General features: G+C 36.8%; 1 protein-coding gene and 1 long non-coding RNA gene across 2 annotated transcripts in view; both read left to right on the top strand.

Annotated features, from left to right (window-relative positions):
• CCDC7 (coiled-coil domain containing 7) overlaps nt 1-1,760 on the top strand; it is a 288,810-nt gene extending 287,050 nt beyond the window's left edge. Inside the window, exon 43 of the mRNA XM_082854543.1 lies at nt 1,738-1,760. The gene's annotated coding sequence lies outside the window, so the exon portion shown is untranslated. The remainder of the gene's footprint in view (nt 1-1,737) is intronic.
• A 369-nt stretch (nt 1,761-2,129) lies between these two features.
• Nucleotides 2,130-12,270, top strand: LOC309971571. The gene is made up of 3 exons (XR_014326739.1): nt 2,130-2,388; nt 3,109-3,292; nt 12,105-12,270. It is a non-coding gene; the product is annotated as an uncharacterized lncRNA (long non-coding RNA).
• Nucleotides 12,271-25,684: the final 13,414 nt, after the last annotated feature.

The raw sequence follows: 25,684 nt of genomic DNA, 5'->3' as shown, positions 1-25,684 counted from the left end.
GAAGGATGCAAAATCAACACACAAAAATCAGTTGTGTTTCTACACTAACAATGGCCAATCTGAAAAGGAAGAAGATAATTTTGTTAATGATAATATCAAAAAGAATAAAATACTTAGCAATAAACTTAGCCAAGAAGGCAAAAGATTTGTACACTGAAACTACAAAACATTGCAGAAAGAAATTAAAGACACAAATAAATGAAAAGACTTCCCATGTTCGTGGACTAGAAGATAATACTGTTAGGATGTCAGTATTTCCCAAATGGTCTACAGATTCAATGCAATCCTTATCAAAATTTGAGTTAAATTTTTGCAGAAATGGAAAAATCCATACTAAAATTTATATGGACCCACAAGGGAACCCAAATAGCCAAGACAATCTTGAAAAAGGAGAAAATATTTGGAGGTTTTACAGTTTCTGATATCAAAAATTTCCACAAAACTACATAAACAAAACAGTGCGGTACTGGCATGCAGACAGGCATATAGGCCAATCAAATACAATAGAGAGCCCATAGATAAACCCTTGCATATATGGTCGAATGAATTTTGACGGGGTGTGAGGACCATTCAGTGGGGAAAACAGTCTCTTCAACAAGTGGTGCTGGGAAAACTGGATATCCACATTCAAAGAAAAAGTTGGATCCTTACCTTACACATATTTAAAAATTCTAAGTAGATCAAAGATGTAAACATGAGTGCTAAAACTACAAAACTTAAAATGGGGAAAGCTTCATGACATTAGATTTGACAATTTCTTGAAAATGATGCGAAAAGCACAGACAACAAAGGAAAAAAATAGATAAACTGGACTTCAACAAAATTTAAACCTTTTCTACATCAAAGGATACTATCAACAGAGTGAAAAAGCAATCCACAGGATGGGAGAAAACATTTGCAAATCATATATCTGATACGGCATTAAGATCCAGAATATATAAATATCTCCTACAACTCAATAACAAAAACAAAAACCTGATTTAAAAATGGGCAAATGGGGACTTCCCTGGTGGCACAGTGGTTAAGAATCTGCCTGCCAATGCAGGGAACACGGGTTCAATCCCTGGTCCGGGAAGATCCCACATGCCACGGAGCAACTAAGCCCGTGTGCTACAACTACTGAAGCCCATGTGCCCTGGAGCCCGTGTGCCCTAGAGCCTGTGAGCCACAACTACTGAGCCCATGCACTACAACTACTGAAGCCCATATACCCTAGAGCCCGTGAGCCACAACTACTGAGCCCACATGCTGCAACTACTGAAAGCCCATGCACCTAGAGCCCATGCTCTGCAACAAGAGAAGCCACCACACTGAGAAGCCCGTGCACTGCAACAAAGAGAAGGCCCCACTCACCACAACTAGAGAAAGCCCGCGTGCAGCAACAAAGACCCAATGCAGCCAAAAATAAATAAATAAAAAATAAATTTATTTTAAAAAATGGGCAAATGACTTGAATAGACATTTCTCTAAAGGAAATAAACAAATGGCCAACAAGTATGTGAAAAGATGCTCAACATCACTAATTATTAAGAAAATGCAAAACAAAACCACAATGAGATATCACCTCACATTCATTAGAATGGTTAATTTTTTTTAATCACAGAAAATAGCAAGTAGGTAAAACGGTACGTTTACTGTAGAAAATGTATGGCAGTTCCTGAAAATAATGAAACATATACCCAAATGAATTGAAGGCAGAGACTGAAACAGATATTTGTATACTCCTGTTTATAGCAGCATTATTCCACAATAGCCGAAAGACAGAAGCAGTCCAAGTCTCCAACAATGGATGAATGCATAAAGAAAATGATACATGTACATACAATGTAATATTATTCAGCCTGAAAAAAGAAGGAAATTCTGACACATGATGCAACATGGATGAACCTTAAAGACTTATGTAAGTGAAATAAGCCAGTCTCAAATGGGCAAATACTGCATGATTCCACATACATGAGATAGAGTACTCAAATTCATAGAGACAAAAGTTAGAATGGTTGCCAGGGGCTAGGGAAAGGGTGAATGGGGAGTTATTATTTAATGGACAAAAGTTTCTGATTGGAAAGATTAAAAAAAATTCTGGAGGTGAACGATAGTGATGGTTGCACATCATTGTGAATGTGCTCAATGCCACTGAACTGTCCACTTAAAAATAGGTAAAATGACAGATTTTATGTTATGAATATTGTACCCAATAAAAAAGGTTTACATTGTTTTCTAATTATAATTTTTCAAGGTAATTTGCTATTTAATTTGTTTAGAGAAAAATGAAGAAAATCTAACAAGAATAAGCTTTGAAAATATTCTAGAGGAGCAAAGACTTTAAAGCTTTTAGAAGAGTTTATAAATTTGTTTTCCAGAGGATACAGAGAGCAAAGTCACATAAAGGTAAGAGTATAACAAAATTTCATATCTGGGTCACTTAACTTTAGCAATTATTTTCTTGAAAATTATATTTAAAAATTTTAAAATAATAGCATCAATAAACTAATGTAAACTCTGAGATATCACTGAATTTTCTACCTACATTTTTGTTGATTTTAATATTAAAATTTTACATAAAACAGTAAGCTTGAATGCTAATTATTTTTCTGTATTCAAATAGAAAGATACAATTCAATACTGAGTGACTTTTCCTTAAATGGATTGTGAATGTGTAACATTTCTAACTTTGCTTTTTTTTTTTTTAACTGAAGGGAGATAGAGTTGAGTTAATCATACTACTAATACTGTGGCATATTATCACCACTAGTTTATTCAAGGTCCCTCTCTTATTTTTACATTATCACATTCATCCCTATCCTTTTCCCACTCCTCTACTACTCAGCTACAGGCATTTGCTCTAATGTATTTAATGTGTCCTTAGATAAATTTGATGTTTGAAAAATATGTTTTATGCAAGTATTTTAAATTTGCATAATGTGCTACTGCAGATCTCTTAACTTTTTTCTTTTCAACAGCCATACGTTTTAAGCACTATTCTGTAGTTGCAAGTATATCTAAGCCACTGCTTCTCACTGATGCATCCCACTCTAATGCTCTAGTCATCCAGTTCCCTGGTGATGGGATCCAATTATTTGTAACCACATGCCTTTTTCATGTTTGCAGGGTGAACACTCTCAAGAGTGAGATTGCAGGGGCCAGTGTATAATTTGTTTTCCTGAAGTTCTACTCAGCTGTTCCAAAGCAGCAGTACTAGTTTGCACTTTCAGTGGCAGTGCCTGAAGGTTCCTGTCAGTCAACCACTCACTAACACTTGATGTTACCAGGCTTTCTAATTTGTCCTAATCAGGTGAGCATAAAGTGGTATTTCATTATTCCAAATTGTATTTTTCTAATCATGATGATCATCTTTAAGCAACCGTTTCCTTTTGTATATATTTTTATCCATATACATTTTTAGCAATTTAGGTATTCTATTCTAAGGAAGGGTTTGATTTATTATCTATTTGTGTTGATGTGCAGGGGTTCCTTACATAGTCTAGATATTTATTGCTTATTGGTTTTAAATGTTGCCAATATTTTCTGCCACCTATGCCATTAACTATGTCTCTATTGTCTAGTTAATCAGAAATCTTTATTTTTAATACAGTGAAATACATTAATTGTTTTATTGTGATTTGGGTTTAGGGGCCTTAGGAAAGTTATTACAAAGATATCTTTTACATTGATTTCTATTAATTTTATACTTTTGTCTTTCATGTTTAGATCTTTAATCCATGAGAAATCATTTTGGTATGTGATATAGTACAGGGATCCAATATTATTTTTCTCCATATTATGTCATTTTTTTCCAGTTCCATCTACCAAAAGAACCATTCTTTTCCTGAATGATTTATGAAGCCACATCTATTGTATGCTAAGTTCCCACAGAGATGGGATGTTCTTCAGGTCTCTGATTTGCTTCTTACGATAGTCTATTTGTTCTTACACTACTATCACACTATTTTTTAAATCGATTGGTATTGACTGTACCATTTATCTGGTAGGATAAGACACCTACATAGCTCCATTTTTAAAAATTGCTCTAGCTATTCATAGACCTTTATTCTTCTACATAAAATCTGTATGGGAATTGCATTAAATTCTTAGGTTAATCTGGAGAGAAGTGGTAGCTTTACCATATTAGTCATTGCACCTTGAATATGAGGTAATTTCCATCCATTTTTTTTCTTCTTTTAGTATTTTAAAGGCAACTTTAACAATTTCTCTATTAAAGTCTTATGTATTCCTTGTTAGACATACATAACCTAACCCTTGTTAGGTTAAAGTCTTAATGCTTAATTTTTGTTGCTTATTTTATATTTTTCCAGTGAGTTATTGCTGGTTTTAAAATGTATTGAATTTTACTAGCAGAGTTTTTATCTGGCAATCTTTTTGAACTTTCTTACTGGTTCTAATAGTTTGCCTATATAGAAGTGAGTATGTCATTTCTCTTGCAAACATTTTCTCTCATATTGTCTGACAGGCTCTACATTTTATGGAACACTAGTGAGCAGAGAGATCATCTTTGGTTTGTTGCCAGTATTAAAGCAAATCAGTCTAAATTTTTTTCCACTGAGTATGTTTTTGCTTTAGGCCTCTGCTAGATGGACATTTTAAGTCAAGAATGTCTTTTAATTTATTTCCAGCATTATTGAGGTATAAGTGACAAAAATTGTACAATATATGTATAAGGTATACAATGTGATGATTTGATATAGGTATGCATTGTGAAATTATTACCACAAGCTATTAACATATCCATAACCTCACATACTAACCACTTTGTATGTGTGTTATATGAACACAAGATCTAGTCTCAGCAAATTTCAAGTATATAATACAGTCTTATTAATTATAGTCAACATGCTGTACATTAGATTCCCAGATTTTATTCATCTTGTAACTGAAAGTTTTTACCCTTTGGTCAACATCTCTCCATTTTCCCCACCTTCCAGCCCCAGGCAATAACCATTCTACTCTCAGATAGTATGAGTTCAAGTTATATACATACACATACACACACACACACACACACATTTTCTTTATCCATTCATCTGTCAACAGACACTTAGATTCTTTCTATATTTTGGCTGTAGGGAACAATGCTGCTGTGAACATTGGACCAGTTCAGGTAACTCTTCGAGATCCTGATTCCAATTCCTTTACATATATATATATACTCAAAAATGGGATTCTAGATCATATGGTAGTTCTATTTTTAACTTTTCTGAGGAACCCCTACACTGATTTCCATAAAGGCTGTATCAATTTACATTCCCATCAAAAGTGTACAAGGTTTCCCTTTTCTCCACATCCCTGTCAGCACAAAAAGTGCTTGTCTTTTTGATAATAGCCATCCTGACAGTTACACCTCATTGTTGTTTTGATTTACATTTCACTGATGATTAGTGATGTTGAGCATCTAATCAAATACCTGTTGGATATTTGTATGTCTCCTTTGGATGATGTCTAAATAAGATCCTTTGCCCATTTTTACATCTTGCTATTGAGGTGTGTGAGTTTCTTATACATTTTGGATATTAACCCTTTATTAGATGTATGGCTTGTAAATATTTTCTCCCATTCCATATACTGCCTTTTCATTCTGTTGTTTTCCATAATGTTTTCTCTGCTGTTGCAGAAACTTTTTACTTTGAAGTATTCCCACTTGTTTATTTTTGCTTTTGTTTACTTTGGTTTCTGTGTTATATCCAAAAAAGCATTGCCAAGCCCAGTGTCAAGAAGAATTTTCTCAATGTTTTCACTTAGGAATTTTATGGTTTCAGGTCTTACATGTAAGTCTTTAGTACATTTTGAGTTAATTATTTTTTATGGTGTAAGACAAGGGTCCAATTTCATTCCTTTGCAGACAGCTATCCATATTTTCCTACACCATTTATTAAGGAGACTATCATTTTCCCCATTGTGTGTTCTTGACATCTTTGTGAAAGATTAATTGACATATATGTGTGGGTTTATCTCTGAACTCTCTTTTGTTTCCATTGGTCTATGAGTCAGTTTTTAATGCCAGTAAGATACTGTTTTGATTACTGTAGCTTTGCAATATAGTTTGAAATCAGGAAGTGTGATGCCTACAGCTTTGTTTTTCTTTTCATTACTGTTTCTATACCCTTATTTATTATTGGTCTGTTCAGATTCTTAGTCTTAGTAGTTTGTGTTTCTAGGAATTTACCCATTTCTTCAGGTTCCAATTTGTTAACATATGCTTACTGACAGTAGTCTCCTATGATTCCTTTTTATTTCTATGGTATCAGTTGTAATGTCTCATCTTATTTCTAATTATAATTACTTGAGTATGTTGAGTCTCCTCTCTTTCTTGGTTAGTCCACCTAAAGGTTTGTCAACTTTGCTTATCTTTTCAAAAACCAACTCTTAGTTTCATTGATCTTTTCTATTCTCATTTGTATTCTTGTTCTGTTTCATTTCTTGTTGCCCTGATCTTTTGAATCTCCTTTCTGCTAACTTTGGGCTTACTTTGTTCTTTGACATGTAAAATTAGGTTGTTTATTTAAGATATTTAAGATACTTCTTTTTTCTTAATGTAGGCATTTACTGCTATAAACTTTCCTTAGTTTTTGCTTTTGATGCATCGCATGAGTTTTGGTATGCCATGTTTCCAATTTTGTCTCAAGTTATTTTTTTGATAGCTCTTTGATTTCTTCTTTGACCCGTTAGTTGTTCAGGATCTTGTTGTTTAATTTCCACACATTTGTGACTTCTGCAATTTTTCTTTTATTTTTGGTATCTAGGTTCATACCACTGTTATCAGAAAAGATACCTGATATGATTTCAATCTTCTTAAATTGTTAACACTTGTTTTGCAGTCTAGCATATGATCTATGCTGGAAAATGTTCTGTGTACTCTTAGAAGAATGTGTGTTCTGTAACTGTTGGATAGATTGGTCTGTATAAGTCTTTTAGATCCACTTGTCTGTAGTGTTATTCAAGTCTGCTGTTTCCTTGTTGACTTTCCATCTGGATGATCTATCGATTGTTGAAAGTAAAGTATTGAAATCCCTTACTACTATTATTATACTGCTGTCTCTACCTCGCTTCAGATCTGTCAGAATATTTGCTTTATATATTTAAGTGCTTCAATGTTTGGTATATATAATTTTTATATACTCTTGACAAATGGACTCCTTCATAATGGTGATCTTCTTTGTCTCTTGTGACAGACTTTGACTGAAAGTTTAGTGTGCCTGATAAAAGTATAGGACCTCTACTGTCTTTGGTTACTATTCACAGAGAATATCTTTTTCCATATATTCACTTTCAGCCAATTTGTGTCCTTAAAGCTAAATTGAGCTTTAAGTACTCAGCATACTGCTGGATCCTGCTTTTAAAAATCCAGTCAGGCACCCTGTGCCTTTTGATTGGAGAATTTAATCCATTTGAATTTAAAGCAACTATTGATAGGTAAGGAGTTATAGCCATTTTGTTAACTGTTTTCTAGTTCCTTTTTTTCTTCCTCTCTTGCTGTCTTCATGATTTATTGATTTTTTGAAGTGATATGCTTTGATTTCTCTATCTGTTGTGTATCTACTGAGGTTTTTTTCTTTGTAGTTACCATGAGGCTCACAAACATCTTAAAGTTATAACAGTCTATTTTAAATTGATAATGACAACTTCAATTGCATACAAAAATGCTACACTTTTACTTCTGTCCCTGCCTCTTTTATGCTATTGACATCACACTTAACTCTCTTGATACTGTGTATCCATTAACAAATTATTGCAGCTACAGTTACGTGTAATACTTTTGTCTTTTAACATTTATATCTGAGGTAAAATTATATATAATTTGTATATATAAATATATTTATGTATAATATATATATATTTATATATAATTTATATATACCACCATTACAGTATTAGAGTATTCTGAATTTGACTATATAGTTATCTTTACCAATGAGTTTTATACTTTATATATTTTCCTGTTGTAACTTAGTGTCCTTTCCTTTCAGCCTGAAAAATTCCCCTTAGCATTTCTTATAAGGCAGATCTAATGGTGATAAACTCCTTCACCTTTTATTTGTCTGGGAATGTCTTCATCTGTCCTCACTTCTGAAGGACAGTTTTTTCATGTATAGTGTTCTTGGTTGGCAGGTTTTTTGTTTTCTTTCATCTCTTTGAATATATTATCACACTCTCGTGTCCTGCAAGGTTTCTGCTAAGAAAACTGCTGATAGCCTTATGAGGGGAGGGGAGGCTTTATGTGGCAAGTCATTTTTCTCTTCTTTCAAAATTCTTCCTTTGTATTTGACTATTGACAATTTAATTATAATGTGTCTCATGGTAGTCTTCTTTGGGTTGCCCTTGCTTGGGGGTCCTTTAAGCTTCATGAATCTGGGTGTCATTGTGCCTTCTAAGATTTGGGAAGTTTTCAGCTTTATTTCTTTGAATAAACCCTCTGCTCCTTTCTCTCTCTCTTGTCCTTCTGTAATTCCTATAAGGTGTATATTCACTTGTTTAATTAATTATGTCCCATAAGTCCCATTTGCTTTCTTCATTCTTTTTCATGTGCTTTCCCCACTCTAATTTCAAATGGTCTGTCTTCAAGTTTGCTTATTATTTCTTTTGCATGGTCAATTAAGCTTTTGAAGCTCTCTAGAATTCTTTAGTTCTGTCATTGTATTCTTCAGCCTCAGGATTTTTCATCTGTTCTTTGTTTATGGTTTCTTTTAGTTTATTAAACTTCTCATTTTGTTCATGCATTTCCCTGATCTCATTTAGTTGTCTATAGTGTATTTTTTTGCATATCATTGAGCTCCTTTAAGATGATTAGTTTGAATTCTTTGTCAGGCAATTAGTAGATCTCCATTTTGTTGGGGCCAGTTACTGGAGCTGCATCAGTTTCCTTTGGTGGTGTTATGTTTGCCTGATTTTCATGATCCTTATAATCTTGCATTGGTGTCTATGCATTTTAAGGCACAAACACCACTTTCAGTCTTTACAGTGTGGTTTTAGCAGGTAAAGACCTTCTCTTGTTGGGTTCCTAGATGATGGAATTTGCTCTGGTATTGCAGTTAAGTGTGCTTGGAGCCAGATCATATGGCTGCTGCTGCAGGTATAGGCAGGCACGACTCCCAGCAGGTCTCTGGGCTGGCAGGATCACTCTTGGACCTCAGGTGAAAGTGGCTGGAGCCAGATAACAGGCTGATAAAAGGGTCCATAGCCAGACCAAGGTTGGAGGGCCTGATACCCACAGCATATGTGTGGATCTCTACCTGGATCCCACAAAGGCACTATTGTCCAGGGATAGGATAGCTGCCAAATTATTGTTGCTGTGTGGTGTTACCAGTGGATGTTCTCTTATTCTGCCATCTTGATGATGTCACTCTCTGAATGCTTTTTAAAACTATCTACTGAGATTTTAATTTTTATTGAAGTACAGTTGACTTATGATATTGTGTTAGTTTCAGGTGTACAACAAAGTGATTCAGTTATACAAACACACACACACACAAACACACATCTTTTCAAATTAGAGTTTTCCTCTTTTCCAGATACATGCCCAGGAGTGGGATTGCTGGATCATATGTTAACTCTATTTTTAGATTTTCAAGGAACCTCCATACTGTTTTCCATAGTGGCTGCACCAACTTATATTCCCACCAACAGTGTAGGAGGGTTCTGTTTTCTCCACAACCACTCCAGCATTTATTATTTGTAGACTTTTTGATGACAGCCATTCTGACTGGCGTGATGTGATACCTCATGTAGTTTTGATTTGTATTCCTCTAATAATTAGTGATGTTGAGCATCTTTTCATGTGCCTGTTGCCCATCTGTATGTCTTCTTTGGAGAAATGTCTATTTAGGACTTCTGCCCATTTTCTGATTGGGTTGCTTGTTTTTATTAGTATTGAGATGTATGAGCTCTTTGTATATCTTGGAAATTAAGCCCTTGTTGGTCACATTGTTTGCAAATATTTTCTCCCAGTCTGTAGGTTGTCTTTCTGTTTTGTTTAGAATTTTCTCCACTAGCTGATTAGAGTGTTGGATTTAATTAGTAGATCTTCTCAGTATTCTTACATTCCATCTTTTCTTGTGTGTGTGCCAAACTCTGCCTGTCAGTTTAAATGTGTCCCTTATAAATGACCTATTTTGATGCATCTTTTTAACTCCAATTTCCACTTTTGTAACAGCTATTACATTAGGGCTTATTTGTCTATTATTTCTTATATATTATACTGTATTTTCTATTTATTATAATTTTACTTATATTTTCTAGAGTCAGTTTATTTCTGCCTTACACATGACTCTGCTAACAATTTTTAATCTGGTTTCCTCATTGGCCTGAATGACTCTTTCTAGAAGGTGCACCGTAGTCTGACACTCTTTTATCCAGTCTTCCTTCCTTCAGTCTTGTGTTAGACCTCCATCACAATTTCAAGGCCCTCCTGGCCAACATCTGCTCCATCTCTCCCTTATCTTTCACAAGCATTTTCTCCAATAAATCTAGCACAATTCTAATTCTGTCTTGAGACCTGCTTCACAGGAGACATTTTTGTCGTTGATCTCAGAGGAAATGCTTTCAATATTTTGTAATTAAGTATAATGTTTTCTGAGTTATTCTTTTTTGCAGATTCCCTTTATCAGATAAAGACCTCCTCCTCTTCTATTATAAGTTTCTGAGTTGTTTTTTTTAACATGACTATGTTTTGAATTTTACTTAATACTTATCTGCATCTATTAAGGTTATCAAATGATATTATTCCTCAATTCTGTAATATGGCAGATTGGACTAATTAATATTTTTGTTTTCATTGAGGTATAACATAGTAAAGTAGGTAAAGTGTATAATCCAAAGTATACAGTTCAATGAATTTTCACATTTCTATATAACCATGTATCTACCACCAAAATCAAAGTCAAGATATAGAACATTTCCATCACCACAGAAATTTTCCTTTTGCTCTTCCCAGTCATCACCCACTCTCACCCAAAACTAATCACCATTCTGATTTCAGTCACCACTGATTATTTTGTCTATCTTGAACGTCACATGAATAGAATCATACAGTATGTACTCATGTCTGTATTCTCTTAGTCAACATTAATTTGTGAGATTTATCCAAGTTGTTGCATATATCAGTAGTTCATTCTTTTTTCCTTTAATCACTGTTTTGTATTGCATTGTATAAACATATAATGAACACTTGGTTTGCTTCAAGTTGTTGACTATCAGAAGTAGAGATGCTACGAAACAATTTGTACATGACATCTGGTAGGCTTATGTACTCGTTTATCTAGGGTAAACACCTAGAAGTGTAATTGATGGGCTGTAAGTTATGCATATGATTAAATTTACTAGATAACGCCAAACATTTTTTTACATTCCCACAAGCCACAAATGAAAGTTGCATTTGCTGGACATTCTTGGGAGTAGTCGATATTACCATGTTTTTTCTATTTCAGCCATTCTGGTGTGTTTGAAGTAGCATGTAATTGCAATCATGGCGTTAATATACATATCCCTGTTGCATAATTACATTGAGCATCATTTTCTTTGTTTATTCATCATCTGGATCTCTTTAGTGACATGGCTGTTCAGGTCTTTTGCCAATTTTTCAAAGTCGGTTATTCTGTTTTTTACTTATTGATTGTAGGAATTCTTAACGTATTCTGAATACAAATCTTTTATCACATGTATGTATTTCAAATTTTATTTCCCAGTATCTTGCTTGATTTTTCACTCTATTAGTATTTCAGTCAACAGAAGTTCTTAATTTTAGTGAAGACCAACTTATTTTTTATCTTTGTTTCCAATATTAGAAATTTCTGCCTACTTAAAGAAGATGCATTTCTCTAGTAGTAGTATGGTTCATTATTTCACATTTTGATTTCTGATTCTTCTCAAATTAATAATTATTCATGGTATTCAGAAGCACTAGAGTGCCTGATGACTGAGTCTAGGTAAATTCAACTGGCAGATTCACTCAGTCTGTATTTTTTAAAGAGCCTCTTTCATAGTGGACGTTCTCTGATGAGCATTAAATGTGATACTACACACTGTGGGACCTGTGAGTTTATCTATCTGATTCTTTTTAAACTCCTTTTTCCCCACTCTATTTTTTCTCTTTCTAGGCTTCTGACCAACCAGAGAAGTCATTCACTACTACCAGTGAGCAAGTATTCTTACCTCAGGCTACTTCTCTTTACATACTAAGTGGAGGAGCACAGTCAACCTGAGCTCTGACCTTTGGGAGGATTTCTCCTTGGAGGATTACCTGTCTTTCAGCACCACCTGAGTATGGAGTTAATATAGCAACAATCCATTTTTAACTTGCATCTATTTACAAGGTGATCCTTCCATGAATCTTGTTTGGCTTTTTTCCTCTTCCATCAGCTAGACATAAGGGGCTCTCCCACCTTCTGACTGATATATCTATGGATGTGATCTGAGGAGGTGCTGATGGTGGGTGACATGGAGGTCTGAGTCATCAGCTCATTCAGCTTAACTTGAGTCCTCTGGCCTCACTCATGCCCTATCTTAGATGCACAGCAGCTACCCTAGCATAGATTGCTATTGGACCCACCTGTCATTTTAATAGGAATCATCTGACAAAACCAGAGTATGATTAAGTTATAGTTTCATAGAAACTTGATGTCCCACAGACAGTAGTTCTCTATCAAGGTCCAGATTTTTATGTCAGCTTTGCCCTAAGGATATATATTTTTATTCTGCTACTTGAGCTTGCCATGAACTCCATATTCATCTTTCCAACCACTTCATATAACAGAGCCTATCAGTTCATAGGATTCAAGCATCTTGTCTGCTTAACCCTAGACTGCACCTGCACCAGAGCTCTTTCCTGAGTCCCATTCAAAGCTGGCAGCATCACCTGGTATATGGGTCAGGTGAGTATTTCCAAGTTTCAAATATGCATCCTCCAGAACCCAAATATGATTGATTACCAGTTAAAGATACATGCTTAAGTTGCTGACCTCTTAATTTCAAATACATTTTAGATATTCTGCATTTGTACTCATCTCCCCTCAAAATTACTGTTTTTGATACTGTAAGCCTATCTTTGGGGGTGTGTATGCCTTAACTGCTTATTTTGCATACAAATTGTACTACTTTTGTCTTTTAACCCCTAGCTTTGTGTGTGGATGATTTACTACCTTTACTGTATGTCTGCCTTAGTAGCGAGCTTTTCTGTTTCATAATTTTCTTCTTTCTAGCTGTGGCCTTTTCTTTTCTGCCTAGAGAAGTTCCTTTAGCATTTTTTGTAAAGCTTGTTTGGTGGTGAACTCTTTTAGCTTTTGCTTCTCTGTAAAGCTTTGATTTCTCCATCAAATCTGAACAAGAGCCTTACTGAGTGTTCTTGGTTGTAGGTTTTTCTCTTTCATTACTTTAAGTATATCATTGCCACTCCCTTCTGGCCTGCAAAGGTTTCTGCTGAAAAATCAGCTGATAGCCTTATGGGAGTTCCCTTGTATGTTATTTGTTACTCCTAATATTCTTTTAGTCATTTTGATTGATTACACTGTGTCTGCTGTGTTCCTCTGTGGGTTAATCCTGTATGGAACTCTCCACAATTCCTGGACTTGGGTGACAGTTTCCTTCCCTCAGGTTAGAGAACTTTTCAGCTATTTCTTCAAATATTTTCCCAAGCCTGTCTCTTCTCCTTTTGGGACCCTGATCATGCAAATATTAGCGTGCTTTATGTTGTCCCAGAGGTCTCTGAAACTGTCCTCATTTCTCTTCATTCTTTTTTCTTTGTTCAGCAGCAGTGATTTCCACTACTTTGTTTTCCAGCTCATTGATCTGGTCCTCTGCCTCATTTAGTCTATTATTGATACCGTATAGTGTATTTTTCATGTCAGTTATTGTATTCTTTAATTCTGTTTGGTTGTTGTATTTTCTAATTATTTGTTAAAAACTTCTAATTTCTCACTCTGTGCATCCATTCTCCTCACGAGTTCTTTGATCATCTTTATGATCATTACTCCAAATTGTTCCTTGTGTAGATTGCCTATCTATCTCTACATCACTTAGTTGTTCTTCTGCAGTTTTATCTTGTTCCTTTCTCTGACACATATTCCTTTGTCACTTCATTTTGTCTAAATAGTTACTTATATTTTTATGTATGTGGTAGGTTGGTTATGTTTGACCTTGGAGAAATGGCCCTCTATAGGAGACAACCTATGCATCCCAGAAGTGCACTCTCCTCTCTTCACCCAAGGGCAGGGGGCCAGCTGGTCCCAGGATGGTCACTGGCATGCGTTTGTGGACTCAGTCTGAAGGCTGCTGGACTATAGTTTTCTTGCTTCTGGTTTCTGCTCACTGGTGGGTGATGCTAATCTAGAGACTTCTGAAGGACTGGTGCCTGCACCCTGGTGGATGGAGGTGAGTCTTGGTCCTCTGGGGGGCAAGGATGTCTAGAGGTGTGTCTGCAGGTGGCTGTGTGCTCGTGAGGTCTTTAGGAAGCCTGTCTGTTGGGTGGCACTGTTTCCAGGAGAGCTCATGCAGATGAATACTCACTGATAATACCTGCCACCAGTGTCTAAGTCCCCAGGGTGGGCCACAGCTGCACCCCGACTCCCCAGGAGACCCTCTAAGACCATCAGGTATGTCTGGCCCAGGCTCCTTTCAAATTACTGCTTTTGCTCTTGGCCCCAGTGCGCATGAGGTTTTATGTGTACTCTTTTAAGAGTGAAGTCTGTTTTCCCCAATCCTGTGTAGCTTCTGCACTCAAGCCCTGCTGGCCTTCATATCCAAATGCTCTGGGGGCTCCTTTTCCCCAGGCTAGGGGGCCTGATGTGGGACTCAGAACTCTCACTCCTGTGAGAAAATCTCTCTAATTCAATTATGCTCCAGTTGGTGGGTCAACCACCTGGGGGACATGGGATTTGATTATATCATGAATCAGCCCCTCCTATGTGTCTTGTTTTATGTCTTTATGTATCTTTCTGGTAGGTTTCAGTCTTTTTCAACAATGATCTTTCTGCAGGGTGTTGGATTTTGGTGTGCTCCTGAGTGGGGGTGAGCTTAGGGTACTTCTATTCTGCCATCTTGGCCACTCTATAGCTATTTTCTTTATGGTATCGGGGATTACATCAAACATCTTAAAGTTTGAAATAGTAATGGTCAGGAGAAAGTGTCAAAATGGCAGCATAGAAAGACGCGAGCTCACCCCTTCTTACAAAAAACACCAAAATCACAACTAACTTCTAAATAACGATTTAACAAAAAAAAATGCTAGAACAAAAAAGATAACCTGCTTTCACAAAGCAAGAAGAAACCACAATGAGACAGTAGGAGGGTGATAAAATCAACTCCCATACTTGCCAGGTGGGCAACGTATAAAGTGGAAAATAATTATACCACAGAAGTTCTCCCACCGGAATGAAAGTCCTGAGGCCCACATCAGGCTTCCCAGCCTTGAGGTCTGGCAACAGGAGGAGGAGACCCCAGAGGATCTGGCTTTGAGAACCGGTAAGGTTTGATCACGGGAATTCCACAGGACTTGGGGAAACAAAAACTCTACTCTTAGAGGGCACACACAAGGCCTCCTGCACACCATGACCCAGGGAAAAAAGCAGTGACTTCATAAGAGACTGGGCCAAACCCACTTACTAGTATTGGAAGGTCTCCAGCAGAGCCGGGGATGGCTGTGGCCCACTGCAGGGACAAGACACTGGCAGCAGTAGTTCCTGGGAGTACTCATTGGCGTTAACACTCCTGGAGGCCACCATTTTCTCCCAAAAACCTAGCTCCACCCAACAGCCTGTAGGCTCCAGTGCTAGGACACCTTAGGCCAAACAACCAAGGAATAAGACCCAGTTCCACCCACCAGTGGGCAGGAATCAGTCCTTCCCACTGGGAAGCCTGCATAAGCCTCTTAAACAGCCTCATCCACCAGAGGGCAGACAGCAGAAGGAAGAAGAACTACAATTCTGGAGCCTGCAGAACAGAAACCTCAATCAAAGTTACACAAAATGACATGGCAGAGGAATATGTCCCAGGTGAAGTAACAAAACCCCAGAAGAACAATTAAGTGAATTGGAGATAGCCAATCTACTGGAAAAAGAATTCAGAGTAATGATAGTGAAGATGATCCAAGATCTCGGAAAAAGAATGGAGGCACAGATTGAGAGGACACAAGAAATGTTTAACAAAGACCTACCAGAACTAAGGAACAAACAGATGAACAATACAATAACTTAAATGAAAAATACACTAGAAGGAACTGATAGCAGAAAAACTGATAAGTGAGCTGGAAGACATAACGGTGGAAATCACTGCCGCCTAACAGAATAAAGAAAAAAGAATGAAAAGAAATGAAGACAGTATTAGAGACCTCTGGGACAACATTAAAACACCAACATTTGTATTCTAGGGGTCCCAGAAGAACAGAGAAAGGACCTGAGAAAATATTTGAAAACCTCCCTAATATAGGAAAGGAAGCAGTCACCCAAGTCCAGGAAGTGTAGAGTCCCAAGGAGGAACACGCCAAGACACATAGTAATCAATTTGACAAAAATTAAAGACAAAGAAAAAATATTAAAAGCAACAAGGGAAAAGCAACAAATAACATACAAGGAACTCCCATAAGGTTATCAGCTGATTTCTCAGCAGAAACTCTGCAGGGCAAAAGGGAGTGGCACAATATATTTAAAGTGATGAACAGGAAGAACCTACAACCAAGAATATTCTACCCAGCAAGTTTCTCATGCAGATTCGAAGGAAAAATCAAAAAGCTTTAAAGACAAGCAAAAGCTAAGAGAATTCAGCACCACCAGACCAGCTTTGCAACAAATGCTACAGGAAATTCTCTAAGCAGAAAAGGCCACAACTAGAAACAAGCAAATTACGATTGGAAAAGCTCACAGCTAAAGGCAAATATATAGTAAAGGTAGGAAATCAGCTGCACACAAATATGATATCAAAACCAGTTGTGAAACGGTCCCGAGCCGAGGTGTCGCCAGGGCGGTTCTGCACCAGGAACTTTGGGCAGAAGGGCTGGTGTGAGGCCTCTGCCCGTGGCTCCCGGTGAGCAAGTGAAACTAGATGAAGCGCCAAGGCGAAGAAAAAAGCCTCAGAAGCAGCGGATTAAAGCTCCACAATCAACTTGATGTACCTGCATCTGTGGAACACATGAATAGACAACGAATCATCCCAAATTAAGGAGCGGTGTGGATGAAAGGCTCTTGGTGCTGCAGCCAGGAGTTAGTGCTGTGCCTCTGAGGTGGGAGAGCCAACTTCAGGACACTGGTCCACAAGAGGCCTCCCAGCTGCACATAATATCAAACGGCGAAAATCTCCCAGAGATCTCCATCTCAACACCAGCAGGCAGCTTCACTCAACGACCAGCAAGCTACAGTGCTGGACATCCTATGCCAAACAACTAGAAAGACAGGAACACAACCCCACCCATTAGCAGAGAGGCTGCCCAAATTCATAACTCTACAGACACCCCAAAACACACTACCAGACGTGGACCTGCCCACCAGAAAGACAAGATCCAGCCTCATCCACCAGAACACAGGCACTAGTACCCTCCACCAGGAAGCCTACACAATCCACTGAACCAACCTTAGCCACTGGGGACAGACACAAATAACAACAGGAACTACGAACCTTCAGCCTGCAAAAAGGACACCCCAAACACAGTAAGATAAGCAAAATGAAAAGACAGAAAAACACACAGCAGATGAAGGAGCAAGATAAAAACCCACCAGACCTAACAAATGAAGAGGAAATAGGTAGTCTACCTGAAAAAGAATTCAGAATAATGATAGTAAAGATGATCCAAAATCTTGGAAATAGAACAGAGAAAATGCAAGAAACATTTAACAAGGACCTAGAAGAACTAAAGATGAAACAAACAATGATGAACAACACAATAAATGAAATGAAAAATACTCTACATGGGATCAATAGCAGAATAACTGAGGCAGAAGAACGGATAAGTGACCTGGAAGTTAAAATAGTGGAAATAACTACTGCAGAGCAGAATAAAGAAAAAAGAATGAAAAGAACTGAGGACAGTCTCAGAGACCTCTGGGGCAACATTAAACGCACCAACATTCGAATTATAGGGGTTCCAGAAGAAGAAGAGAAAAAGAAAGGGACTGAGAAAATATTTGAAGAAATTATAGTTGAAAACTTCCCTAATATGGGAAAGGAAATAGTTAATCAAGTCCAGGAAGCACAGAGTCCCATACAGGATAAATCCAAGGAGAAATACGCCAAGACACATATTAATCAAACTGTCAAAAATTAAATACAAAGAAAACATATTAAAAGCAGCAAGGGAAAAACAACAAATAACACACAAGGGAATCCCCATAAGGTTAACAGCTGATCTTTCAGCAGAAACTCTGCAAGCCAGAAGGGACTGGCAGGACATATTGAAAGTGTTGAAGGAGAAAAACCTGCAACCAAGACTACTCTACCCAGCAAGGATCTCATTCAGATTTGATGGAGAAATTAAAACCTTTACAGACAAGCAAAAGCTGAGAGAGTTCGGCACCACCAAACCAGCTCTACAACAACTGCTAAAGGAACTTGTCTAGGCAAGAAACACAAAAGAAGGAAAAGACCTACAATAACGAACCCAAAACAATTAAGAAAATGGGAACGGGAACACACATATCAATAATTACTTTAAATGTAAATGGACTAAATGCTCCCACCAAAAGACACAGATTGGCTGAATGGATACAAAAACAAGACGCATATATTTGCTGTCTACAAGAGACCCACTTCAGACCTAGAGACACATACAGACTGAAAGGGGATGGAAAAAGGTATTCCATGCAAATGGAAACCAAAAGAAAGCTGGAGTAGCAATTCTCATATCAGACAAAATAGACTTTAAAACAAAGACTATTAGAAGAGACAAAGAAGGACACTACATAATGATCAAGGGATCGATCCAAGAAGAAGATATAACAATTGTAAATATTTATGCACCCAACATAGGAGCACCTCAATACATAAGGCAAATACTGACAGCCATAAAAGGGGAAATCGACAGTAACACATTCATAGTAGGGGACTTTAACACCCCACTTTCACCAATGGACAGATCATCCAAAATGAAAATAAATAAGGAAACACAAGCTTTAAATGATACATTAAACGAGATGGACTTAATTGATATTTATAGGACATTCCATCCAAAAACAGCAGAATACACATTTTTCTCAAGTGCTCATGGAACATTCTCCAGGATAGATCATACCTTGGGTCACAAATCAAGCCTTGGTAAATTTAAGAAAATTGAAATTGTATCAAGTATCTTTTCCGACCACAACGCTATGAGACTAGATATCAATTACAGGAAAAGATCTGTAAAAAATACAAACACATGGAGGCTAACAATGCACTACTTAATAACAAAATGATCACTGAAGAAATCAAAGGGGAAATCAAAACATACCTAGAAACAAATGACAATGGAGACACGACGACTCAAAATCTATGGGATGCAGCAAAAGCAGTTCTCAGAGGGAAGTTTATAGCAATACAATCCTACCTTAAGAAACAGGAAACAGCTCGAATAAACAACCTAACCTTGCACCTAAAGCAATTAGAGAAAGAAGAACATAAAAACCCCAAAGTTAGCAGAAGGAAAGAAATCATAAAAATCAGATCAGAAATAAATGAAAAAGAAATGATGGAAACGATAGCAAAGATCAATAAAACTAAAAGCTGGTTCTTTGAAAGGATAAACAAAATTGATAAACCATTAGCCAGACTCATCAAGAAAAAAAGGGAGAAGACTCAAATCAATAGAATTAGAAATGAAAAAGGAGAAGTAACAACTGACACTGCAGAAATACAAAATATCATGAGAGATTACTACAAGCAACTCTATGCCAATAAAATGGACAACCTGGAAGAAATGGACAAATTCTTAGAAAGGCACAACCTGCCAAGACTGAATCAGGAAGAAATAGAAAATATGAACAGACCAATCACAAGCACTGAAATTGAAACTGTGATTAAAAATCTTCCAACAAGCAAAAGCCCAGGACCAGATGGCTTCACAGGCGAATTCTATCAAACATTTAGAGAAGAGCTATCACCTATCCTTCTCAAACTCTTCCAAAATATAGCAGAGGGAGGAACACTCCCAAACTCATTCTACGAGGCCACCATCACCCTGATACCAAAACCAGACAAGGATGTCACAAAGAAAGAAAACTACAGGCCAATATCACTGATGAACATAGATGCAAAAATCCTCAACAAAATACTAGCAAACAGAATCCAACAGCACATTAAAAGGATCATACACCATGATCAAGTGGGGTTTATTCCAGGAATGCAAGGATTCTTCAATATACGCAAATCAATCAACGTGATACACCATATTAACAAATTGAAGGAGAAAAACCATATGATCATCTCAATAGATGCAGAGAAAGCTTTTGACAAAATTCAACACCCATTTATGATAAAAACCCTGCAGAAAGTAGGCATAGAGGAAACTTTCCTCAACATAATAAAGGCCATATATGACAAACCCACAGCCAACATCGTCCTCAATGGTGAAAAACTGAAAGCATTTCCACTAAGATCAGGAACAAGACAAGGTTGCCCACTCTCACCACTCTTATTCAACATAGTTTTGGAAGTTTTAGCCACAGCAATCAGAGAAGAAAAGGAAATAAAAGGAATCCAAATCGGAAAAGAAGAAGTAAAGCTGTCACTCTTTGCAGATGACATGATACTATACATAGAGAATCCTAAAGATGCTACCAGAAAACTACTAGAGCTAATCAATGAATTTGGTAAAGTAGCAGGATACAAAATTAATGCACAGAAATCTCTTGCATTCCTATACACTAAGGATGAAAAATCTGAAAGTGAAATCAAGAAAACACTCCCATTTACCATTGCAACAAAAAGAATAAAATATCTAGGAATAAACCTACCTAAGGAGACAAAAGACCTGTATGCAGAAAATTATAAGACACTGATGAAAGAAATTAAAGATGATACAAATAGATGGAGAGATATACCATGTTCTTGGATTGGAAGAATCAACATTGTGAAAATGACTCTACTACCCAAAGCAATCTACAGATTCAATGCAATCCCTATCAAACTACCACTGGCATTTTTCACAGAACTAGAACAAAAAATTTCACAATTTGTATGGAAACACAAAAGACCCCGAATAGCCAAAGCAATCTTGAGAACGAAAAACGGAGCTGGAGAAATCAGGCTTCCTGACTTCAGGCTATACTACAAAGCTACAGTAATCAAGACAGTATGGTACTGGCACAAAAACAGAAATATAGATCAATGGAACAGGATAGAAAGCCCAGAGATAAACCCACGCACATATGGTCACCTTATCTTTGACAAAGGAGGCAGGAATGTACAGTGGAGAAAGGACAGCCTCTTCAATAAGTGGTGCTGGGAAAACTGGACAGCTACACGTAAAAGTATGAGATTAGATCACTCCCTAACACCATACACAAAAATAAGCTCAAAATGGATTAAAGACCTAAATGTAAGGCCAGAAACTATCAAACTCTTAGAGGAAAACATAGGCAGGACACTCTATGACATAAATCACAGCAAGGTCCTTTTTGACCCACCTCCTAGAGAAATGGAAATAAAAACAAAAGTAAACAAATGGGACCTAATGAAACTTAAAAGCTTTTGCGCAGCAAAGGAAACCATAAAGAAGACCAAAAGACAACCCTCAGAATGGGAGAAAATATTTGCAAATGAAGCACCTGACAAAGGATTAATCTCTAAAATTTATAAGCAGCTCATGCAGCTTAATAACAAAAAAACAAACAACCCAATCCGAAAATGGGCAGAAGACCTAAACAGACATTTCTCCAAAGAAGATATACAGAGTGCCAACAAACACATGAAAGAATGCTCAACATCACTAATCATTAGAGAAATGCAAATCAACACTACAATGAGATATCATCTCACACCAGTCAGAATGGCCATCATCAAAAAATCTAGAAACAGTAAATGCTGGAGAGGGTGTGGAGAAAAGGGAACCCTCTTACACTGTTGGTGGGAATGTAAATTGATACAGCCACTGTGGAGAACAGTATGGAGGTTCCTTAAAAAACTACAAATAGAACTACCATATGACCCAGCAATCCCACTACTGGGCATATACCCTGAGAAAACCATAATTCAAAAAGAGTCATGTACCAAAATGTTCATTGCAGCTCTATTGACAATAGCCCAGAGATGGAAACAACCTAAGTGTCCATCATTGGATGAATGGATAAAGAAGATGTGGCACATATATACAATGGAATATTACTCAGCCATAAAAAGAAACAAAATTGAGCTATTTGTAATGAGGTGGATAGACCTAGAGTCTGTCATACAGAGTGAAGTAAATCAGAAAGAGAGAGACAAATACCGTATGCTAACACATATATATGGAATTTAAGGAAAAAAATGTCATGAAAAAACTAGGGGTGAAACAGGAATAAAGACACAGACTTACTACTAGAGAATGGACTTGAGGCTATGGGGAGGGGGAAGGGTAAACGGTGACAAAGCGAGAGAGAGGCATGGACATATATACACTACCAAACGTAAGGTAGATAGCTAGCGGGAAGCAGCCGCATAGCACAGGGAGATCAGCTCGGTGCTTTGTGACTGCCTGGAGGGGTGGGATAGGGAGGGTGGGAGGGAGGGAGATGCAAGCGGGAAGAGATATGGGAACATATGTATATATATAACTGATTCATTTTGTTGTGAAGCTGAAACTAACATACCATTGTAAAGCAATTATACTCCAATAAAGATGTTAAAATGAAAAAAAAAAAAAACCAGCAATTGTGAGGAGAGCACAAATGCAGTATCTTGAAAATGCATCTAAAATTAAAAGACCAGCAACTTACAACAATCTTGATTATACATACATGGCTATATCCAAACCTCATGGTAACTGCAAACCAAAAATCTACGATAGATAAACACACACACAAAAGAAAAAGGAATCCAAACATAACACTAAAATTAGTCATCGAATCACAAGAAAACAAAAGAGGAAGGGAAGAAAGACCTACAAGAACAAATCCAAAACAATTAACAAAATGGCAATAAGAACATACACATTGATGAATACCTTAAATGTAAATGGATTAAATGCTCTGAGCAGAAGACATAAGCTGGCTGAATGGATACAAAAACAAGACCCATATATATGTCTACAAGAGACCCACTTCTGATCTAGCGACACATACAGACTGAAAGTGAGGGGATGGAAAAAAGTATTCCACACAAATAGAAATCAAAAGCAAGCTGGAGTAGCAATACTCCTATTAGACAAAATAGGCTTTAAAATAAAGACTTATAAGAGACAAAGGACACTACATAATGATCAAGGCATCAATCCAAGAAGAAGATATAACAATTGTAAATATATATGCACCAAACACAGGAGCACGTCAATATGTAAGGCAAATATTGAGTTGGCCAAAAAGTTCGTTCGCATTTTTCTGTAATATCTTATGAATAACCTGAATGAACTTTTTAGCCAACCCAATACTAACATCCATAAAGGGAGAAATCGACAGTGGGGGACTTTAACACCCCACTTTCATCAGTGGACAGGTCATCCAGACAAAATCAAAAAGGAAACACAGGCCTAGATGACACATTAGACCAGATGGACTTAACTGATATTTATAGAGCATTCCATCCAAAAGCAGCAGAATACACATTCTTCTCATGTGCACATAGAACATTCTCCAGGAGTGATCACATGCTCAGCCACAAATCGAGCCCCAGTAAATTTAAGAAAATTTAAATCATATCAAGCATCTTTTCATATCACAATGCCATGACATTAGAAATCAACTACAAGAAAAAGAAAAAAACTAAAAAACACAGACACATGGAGGCTAAACAATGTGCTACTAAACAACCAATGGCTCACTGAAGAAATCAAAGAGGAAACCAAAAAATACCTAGAGACAATCAAAATGAAAGCATGACAATCCAAAACCTATGGGACACAGTAAAAAGTTCTAAGAGGGAAGTTTATAGCAATATAATCTTACCTCCAGAAACAAGAAAAATCACAAATAAAAAACCTAATGTCACACCTAAAGCAACTAGTGAAAGAAGAACAAACAAAACCCAAAGTTAGTAGAAGGAAAGAAATCATAAAGATCAGAGCAGAAATAAATGAAACAGAAATGAAGAAGAGAAAATATCAATGAAACTAAAAGCTGGTTCTTTGAAAAGATAAATGAAATTGATAAATCTTTAGCAAGACTCATCAAGAAAACAAAAGGAGAGGGCCCCAATCAATAAAATTAGAAATGAAAAAGAAGTTACAGTGGACACCACAGAAATTCATAGGATCATAAGAGACCATTATAAGCAAGTATAAGCCAATCAAAATGGACAACCTGGAAGAAATGAACAAGTTCTTAGAAAGGTACAGTCTCCCAAGGCTGAACCAGAAGAAATAAAAAATATGAACAGACCAGTCACAAGTACTGCAATTGAAACTGTGATTTTAACAAACAAAAGTCCAGGATCAGATGGCTTCACAGTCAAATTCTATCAGACATTTAGAGAAGAGTTACACCTATCCTTCTGAAACTATTCCAAAAAATCACAGAGGAAGGAATACTCCCAAACTCAGTTTATGAGGCCACCATCACCCTGATACCAAGTTAAAGATACCATAAAAAAAGTTACAGGCAAGTTATCACTGATGAACACAGACGCAAAAGTCCTCAACAAAATACTAGCAATCTGAATCCAACAATATATTAAAAGGATCATAACACCATGATCAAGTGGGATTTATCCCAGGGATTCAAGGATTTTTCAATATCCGCAAATCAATCAGTATGATACACCTCATCAACAAATCAAAGAATAAAAGCCACATGACCATCTCAATATATGCAGAGAAAGCTTTTGAAAAAGTGCAACACCGATTTATGATAAAAACTCTCCAGCAAGTGGGCATAGAGGGAACATACCTCAACATAATTAAGACCATGTATGACAAACCTACAGCTAACATCATACTCAACAGTGAAAAAGCTGAAAGCATTTCCTCTAAGATCAGGAACAAGACAAGGATGTCCTCTCTCACCACTATTATTGAACACAGGTTTGGAAGTCCTAGTCAAGGCAATCAGAGAAGAAAAATAAAAGGAATCCAAATTGGAAAAGAAGAAGTAAAACTGTCACTGTTTGCAGATGACACGAAACTATACATAGAAAATCCTAAAGATGCTACCAGAAAACTACTAGAGCTCATCAATAAATTCAGTAAAGTTTCAGGATAAAAAATTAATAAGCAGAAATCTGTTGCACTAACAATGAAAGATCAAAACGAGAAGTTAAAGAAACAATCCCATTTACCATTTCATCAAAAAGAATAAAATATCTATGAATAACCTACCTAAGGAAACAAAAGACCTGTACTCCGAAAACTATAAGACACTGATGAAAGAAATCAAAGATGGCACAAAGAGATGGAAAGATACACCATGTTCTTGGATTGGAGGAATCAATTCTGTCAAAATGACTATACTACCTGAGGCAATCTACAGATTCAGTGCAATCGCTATCAAAAATTACCAGTGGCATTTTTCACAGAACTAGAACAAAACAATCAAACTTTGGAGACACAAAAGACCCCGCATAGCCAAAGCAATCATGAGAAAGAAAAACGGTGCTG

The sequence above is a fragment of the Leucopleurus acutus genome (genome assembly GCF_964270905.1).
Source record: "Leucopleurus acutus genome assembly, chromosome: 1".
Taxonomy (NCBI): Eukaryota; Metazoa; Chordata; class Mammalia; order Artiodactyla; family Delphinidae; genus Leucopleurus; species Leucopleurus acutus.
Note: the sequence above shows the minus strand (reverse complement) of the source record. Positions and strands in the feature narration are given on the sequence as shown.